This window comes from Carlito syrichta, unplaced genomic scaffold, assembly GCF_000164805.1.
Source record: "Carlito syrichta isolate Samal-C Ts95f unplaced genomic scaffold, Tarsius_syrichta-2.0.1 Scaffold306510, whole genome shotgun sequence".
Lineage (NCBI taxonomy): Eukaryota > Metazoa > Chordata > Mammalia > Primates > Tarsiidae > Carlito > Carlito syrichta.
Window position 1 is genome coordinate 506,144 of NW_007250606.1, and position 7,726 is coordinate 513,869.

Genomic DNA, 7,726 nt, shown 5'->3' on the forward strand with positions numbered 1-7,726 from the left:
GAGTGGATTGCCTAAGCCCACGGGTTGAGGCTGTGGTGGTTGAGAGGCATGCCACTGCCCTCCAGCCTGGGTGACAGAGTGAGATTCTAATAAAAAAAAAAAAAAAAAGATGTCCACCTACTCAAGGCAATCTACATATGGGATGCAATACCCATCAAATTACCAAAATCATTTTTCTCTGACCTGGAAATGTCAATACAGAAACTCATATGGCAACAAAAAAGAGGCCAGGCTCGGTGGCTCAGCCTGTAATCCTAGCGCTTTGGGAGGCTGAGGTGAGTGGATTGCCTGAGCCCGCGAGTTCAAGACCCACCTGGGCAACTTGGTGAGACTTCATCTCTACAATAAATCAAAAATTAGCTGGGTGTGGTAGAGAGCACCTGTAGTTCCAGCTATTTGGAAGGCTGAGGCAGAAGGATTGCTGTAGCCCAGCAGGTCGAGGCTGCGGTGGCTGGGAGCATGCTATTGCACTCCAGTCTGGGCAACAGAGTGAGACTCCAACTCACAAAAAAAAAAAACAAAAAAGGAAACAAAAAAGAGTACAAATAGCCAAAACAATCCTCAGGAAAAAAGAACAAAGTGGGAGGTATCACACTTCTAGACTTTAAACTTTACTGCAAGACTGCAGTAACCAAAACCACCTGGTATTGGTACAAGAGTAGACACACAGATAAATGGAATGACACAGATTTTAGAAGCAAAACTTGGTCTCTCAACCAACTCATCTTGGACAAAGTCACCAATAACAACCACTGGGGAAAGGAGAACATATTTAGCAAATGGTGCTGGGAAAACTGCCTGATCACATGCAAAAGAATGAAACTGGACTCCTCCCTATCACAATATACAAAAATCAAGTCAAAATGGATCAAAATCCTAACATAAAACCTTCAAGTATAAGAATTCTAGTAGAAAACATAGGAAACACTCTTATGCACATGGAGTAGGCAAAGCATTCTTGACCAAGTCCCCAAAAGTGAATGCCATAAAAGTTAAGATAGACAAGTGGGACCTCATCAAACTGAAAAGTTTTTGAACAGAAACCGTCAAGAGAGTAGAGAGACACCCCACAGAATAGAAAATAATATTTGCAAATTATGTATCTGACAAAGGCCTAACATCCAGGATCTACAAGGAACTCAAAGGAAAAGGAAAACAACAACAACAACAACAAAAACAACCCCATTAAAGAATGGGCAAAGGACATGAATAGATACTTTTCAAAAAAAGACATACAAGTAGCCAACGATACATGAAAAAATTGCTCAACCTAGGCTGGGCCCGGTGGCTCAGCCTGTAATCTCTGCACTTTGGGAAGCCAAGGTGAGTGGATTGCCTGAGCCTGCGAGCTTGAGACCAGCCCAGGCAACTTGGTGAGACCACATCTCTACAATAAATCAACAAAACAAAACAAAACAGAAAATTAGCCAGGCGTGGTAGCGCACACCTGTAGTTCTGGCTTCTTGGAAGGCTGAGGCGGAAGGACTGCCGGGGCCCGGTGGATCGACGCTGGGGTGGCTGTGAGCATGCCACTGCACTCCAGCCTGGGCGACAGAGTGACACTCCAACTCAAATAAATAAATAAGAAAAATAAAAATAAGAAAAAATGCTCAACCTCACTAATCATCAGAGAAATACAAATCAAAACCACATTGAGAACTCCAATAAGAATGGCCATCATTAATAAATCAAACAACAACAGATGCTGGAACGGGTAGGGAGAAAAGGAAATGCTTCTACACTGTTGGTGGAAGTGTATTATAAAGATGTGGGGTACAAGCTGTTCAACCTCTATGGAAAGTAACTGGGGCAGTTCTTTAAAAAACTAAAAATTAGCTGGGTTCGGTGGCTCAACCTGTAATCCCGCGCCTTGGGAGGCTGAGGTGAGTGGATTGCCTGAGCCTGCGGGTTCGAGACCCGCCTGGGCAACTTGGTGAGACCTCATCTCTACAATAAATAAAAAAAATCAGCCGGGTGTGGTAGCGCGCGCCTGTAGTTCCAGCTACTTGGAAGGCTGAGGCGGAAGGATCGCCGGAGCCCAGCAGGTCGAGGCTGTGGTGGCCCGGAGCGACCACTGCACTCCAGTCTGGGTGACAGAGTAAGACTCCAACTCAAAAAAAACCAAACAAACAAAAAGAAAGAAAAAAAAACATATATAACCAAGGAGGGCAGCCTCGACCTGATGGGCTCTGGCGATCCTTCTATCTCAGCCTTCCAAGTAACTGGAGCTACAGGCACGTGCCACCATGCCTGGCTTATTTTTTGATTTATTGTAGTGACAAGGTCTCACCAAGATGCCCAGACTGGTCTCAAACCTCTGAGGTTAGGCAATCCTCTCGCCTTGGCCTCCCAAAGTGCTGGGATTACAGACTTGAACCACCACACCCAGTCAGAGGATTAATTTTTGTCAGTACCTGTGATAAATAAATCATACCTAGCATTCCTAAAATATATAGTCTTACGTTTTCATCTTAGAAAATGAAAACATACCAAAATACCAAGTCTTTGTTCACAGTTACTGTGTTAATAGCAAAATGAGTATTTATTGGTAGACAGTATTTTTAGAATAAATATAGGGCAATTACTAACCGTTTGTCATCAGTCTTTATTTTAATGAAAATGTAAACTTTCAGAGTATCAATTTCCTGAAAAATGCTAGCCAAAGCAATGGGATTCTAATCTATTTGTACAAGTATATATGTCCCTACATTTGTTCCCTTTTCTTCTCTCTTCTCTAACTCATACATCCAAGAGATCTAGAGAAAACCTAGTAGTGATCTAAAAATCTTTGGAAATTTTATACAAGCTTTAAAAAATTCTGTCTCTAATTAAAATCATGACAACTATTTTCTCCAAACTTTTTCCACATAGTATCCCTTGCCAATGGTAACCATCAACCTACAAACTAGTAAAACTGACATACATGTTTGTTAGCTGGAAGCATACGTACTAGTGTCAGAATTCTACAGGTTTATGAGCTCCTAAATGCTGAACAGTGTGAATATAGTCACCCAGCAGACAGTAAACAGCAACTACTAAAAAACACTAGTGCTAGTATTCATGGTAGAGAGGGGCAGTAATAATAGTGGACCAATATACAGTGCCAAGCTTGAAATGTTTCAAAGACATAAAATGCATTTTAAATGAGATATTAAATACTTAGCGATTAGTAGAAACATTCGAGGAGTCAATCAGGGAAAAGTGTAGTTCATAAAACCTACATCAGTGAATTATGGGTCAGTAGTTACCACATTATTTCTTTCCATGTGTGTCATCAACTTTTCCCATGGCAGGGAGTGGAGAGAGTGTGGTGTTCTATGAAGCTTGGGGCTTGAAGAGCTGCTGGCCAGGTGAGTTTCGAGTGGGGATGACATAGGCCAGAGACCTCTAATTGTGAACCATCTTTCCCTTCCCCATCACCACCTCACTCCCACACCTCACACGCATACTGACCACGGACTGTAGACTATCAGCACCACTTCACTCATCAGGAGACAAAGTGAAAAGCTGTTTATTCCTCTCCTCAAAAATTTGGGGATTCCTCATCCACTGTGTGCAAAGCACTTTGCTAGGTGCTATGTAAAGGTGTTGAGGCATGGTGCACTATTTGAAGACAGTCTTAAAAGATTTATGAAAGTACTAAATAAAAGCTTAGCATGGGTGTGTCTAGAAATGGAGTGCTTGAAGGCCCTTTAGACCCCCGGAGTGTCTCTAATGAAGCATGAAGGTGTTGGGGCCAATATCTTAGTACTCAGCCTTCCCTCCCCTCACCATCACTTTTTTCTTTTCTTATCCACCAAACAGAACATGACCAGAAACCTGTACCTCTTTAGTTGTCAGGAGATCTGCAATAGGATGAGTGGGCAGATGGAAACTTTCTAACACTCACAGCTGTGTTGCTGTTGTTGGGAATTTTTTCCCACAACTTTTACTTTTTTTTTTTTTTACCTTTTCCCGTTGGTCTCACTTTACAGATAGTAATTACTATTCTCCTCGAAATTTCTATTTCCTAGTTCTGTTTTCTTCTTCTCCTTAAACTATATCAAACATATCTGGAAATAGAACTTTTACAGGAAAATATGACCATTGATGAAGAAGAGGGAATAATGAACTTTCAGATTCTGGAAGTTATATTTAGGCACCCATTGCCATATTTTCGTGAATGGTGTATTTTGCTTGTTATTTCTTAAATGCCTTGCAGTTGAACCTCTGAAGTAAAAGTTTAATGGATATTAAATCCTATGTACTCCAGACCTATGAACACTATTCAAAAAAATAGGAGCTCAGGGCTGGTGCAGAGCTCCAGCTCTTCAGGAGACAGAGGTGAGGGAATTGCCTGAGCCCAGGGGTTTTAGACCAACCTGGGCAACTTGGTGAGACCTCATCTCTACAATAAATTTTAAAAACTTAGTTGGGCATGGTATTGCATGCCTGTAGTCCAAGCTACTTTGAAGGCTGAGGCAGAAAGTTCACCTGAGCCCAGCAGGTCAAGGCTGAAATGGCCATGAGCATGCCACTGCACTCCAGCCTGGGAGATAGAGTGAGATTCTGACTCAAAATATATAAATAGATAGATAGACAGACAGACAGACAGGTAGATAAACTAACAGGGGTCCAATGATAAAGCCACTGTTGGTGTGATTAAGGAAACAACACACATGAAGTAATAAAGCATAAATCAGACAAACTGAAACTTGAATTCTCCATTATCACTTACCGGTTGTATGACCTTGAGAAAATTTCTTTTTAAAATAATAGAGACAGAGTCTCACTCTCTTGCCCAGGCTGGTCTCAAACTCCTGGCCTCAAGCAATTCTCCCACCTTGGCCTCCCAAAGTGCTGAGTTTAGAAGCATGAGCCACTGCACCTGGCTGGGAAAGTTTCTTTTTTTGTTTGTTTGTTTGAATTGGAGTCTCACTCTGTTGCCCAGACTGGAGTACAGTGGCCGCTCCCAGCCACCGCAGCCTCGACCTGCTGGGCTCCAGCAATCCTTCCGCCTCAGCCTTCCGAGTAGCCGGAATTACAGGTACGCGCTACCACACCCGGCTGATTTTCTGATTTATTGTAGAGATGAGGTCTCGCTGCCCAGGCGGGTCTCGAACCCGCGGGCTCAGGCAATCCACTCGCCTCAGCCTCCCAAAGGCGCGGGATTACAGGCTGAGCCACCGAGCCCGGCTGGGAAAGTTTCTTAAACTCTCCAAACCTGTGTCTTCCTCTCTGAAGTGAATTAACTATTGCTCTAGCTGATGTTGATATTACAGATGCTCCTCGACTCCAAATCGTAAGTTGGAAATATCATTAAGTCAAAAATGTAATTAGTACATCTAATCTATTGACCATCAGAGCTTAGCCTAATCTACCTTACATGTGCTCAGAACACTTACATTAGACTACAGTAAGGCAAAATTATCTAACAAAAAGTCTACTTTGTAATGAAGTGCTGAATATCTCACAGTTGTTTACCCTTGTGATCACTTGGCTGACCACTGCTGCCCAGCATCGCGAGAGAGTTTTTTTACTGTGTATCACTACCCTGAGAAAAGATCAAAATTCAGAATTTGAAGTACAGTTTCTACTGAATATGTATTGCTTTTGCACCATCGTAATGTTGAAAAATTGTTAGTTGAACCATTGTAATTTGGAGACTGTCTGTATTTTGGTTCCCAAACAATACCTTCTTTGTTATTCTCTGCCTGCATTCTAGACTGTCATTGCCTCTTAAAATGTGAAAATGTGGAATTCAGAGATGAGAATAATGTGCTAGACCTAGTATGACCAAAGTGGCATATATGACACTAAATGTGCCTTGTCCTGGACAATACACATCTAAAAATCTAGCACAAGTTTGCATTAGTGAGATTGACAACCACACATTTGTTGACAGTTGTAATCAGTACCTATAGGTCTTTTTCTTAGAAACTGCAGATTAGACAGGTTTCCCCCTGCCCAACCCTGACTCTCATCCATCAAATACAATTGTATTAACCAAAACGTGGGAGTTTATGTTTATCTTAGTTAAATTTCATGCTACTTGAAAAGCAAAAGAGCAGCAAAGCAGAAAAAAATGGCAGTCTTGGGTAGACTGTGATAGAAGAATGGAGAGTATGACAGCAAGAACTAATGAGAAGTGACGTTTCAGAACATAAGAAATAGGCCAGGCTCGGTGGCTCAGCCTGTAATCCCGTGCTTTGGGAGGCCGAGGTGAGTGGATTGCCTGAACCCATGGGTTCGAGACCAGCCTAGGCAACTTGGTGAGACCACATCTCCACAATAAATCAAAAAATTAGCTAGGCATGGTAGCGCGGGCTTGTAGTTATGGTTACTTGGAAGACTGAGGCAACAGAACTGCCAGGGCCCAGCAGGTTGACACTGGGGTGGCCATAAGAGTGCCACTGCACTCCAGCCTGGGGAACAGAGTGAGACTCCAACACAAAGAAAGAATGGAAAAAAAGGAAGAAAGAGAGAGAGAGAGAAAACTCTCAACTAATACACATTACCTTGTTAGAATCCATCAGCAGTTCCGTCTGCCACCTCAAGCTATCACTCCTCTATCTCTTCTACTTTTCATGGTACACTCAGATTTCTCAGGACAAGGACTCTGCATCAGGTAGATGTGGGGGGAATCATGCCTTGGTCAAGTATCTGCTGTATGACCTAGACTAAGCTATTTGACCATCTGTACATGATGAATAGTCATATCTCACTTATCCAGTTATAAGGATCAAATACGATAAAATTGCTTTAACACCTGGCACAGGGCACATAGCAAAGAATGCACCTCAGGCAATCATTCCAAAGGGTGGCCTTTTGTAAAATCAAGGCCTCCAGGACAAAGTTCAAGCTCGTTCACATAGCATGAGGCCTCTTCTGACACGGTCCTGCCTCTTTTCCCTCCAATATGACTGCACTTTACTTATAGATTCCTGAAAATTCCTTCTTGATCTTTCATACTTCAGTGCCTTCTTCATACTGTTCTCCATGGAAGGCCAATTCAGTCCAACTAAGAAACTTCAACCTACTCGCCAGATTCATGGCAGATATCAGCTACACTGTGAAGCATGTGTTGTGTGACAATTCTCCATAAGTCTCTTGCATTGCTGCACACCTTGCAAGAGAGGCTTTGACAGCACTTTATTCTGGATGGTCTTTTCAGGAATGTTTGTATTATATAACAAACGACCTTGGAAGACAGAGATAGTGTCCCCTTCCAAAGCAAAAGGCAGGCATATTTTTACCCATTATAAAAAATTTGGACTGTAATCCCAGCAGTTTGGGAGGCTCAGGCAAGAGGATTGCCTGAGTCCAGGGGTTTGAGAGCAGCCTTAGGCAACTTAGAGAGACCTCGTCTCTACAATACAACAAAAAATTAACTGGGCGTGCTGGCACACATCTGTGGTTCCAGCTACTTGGAAGGATGAAGTGGAAGGATCACGTGAGTCCAGCAGGTCAAGGCTGTGGTGGCCATGAGCGTGCCACTGCACTCCAGCCTGGGTGACAGAGTGAGACTCCTACTTAAACAAAAATTTGGGCTCGGTGGCTCAGCCTGTAATCCCGTGCCTTTGAGAGGCTGAGGTGAGTGGATTCCCTGAGCCCGTGGGTTCGAGACCCGCCTGGGCAAGCGAGACCTTATCTCTACAATAAATCAAAAAATCAGCCGGGCGTGGTAGCTCATGCCTGTAATTCCGGCTACTCTGAAGGCTGAGGCGGAAGGATCGCCGGAGCCCAG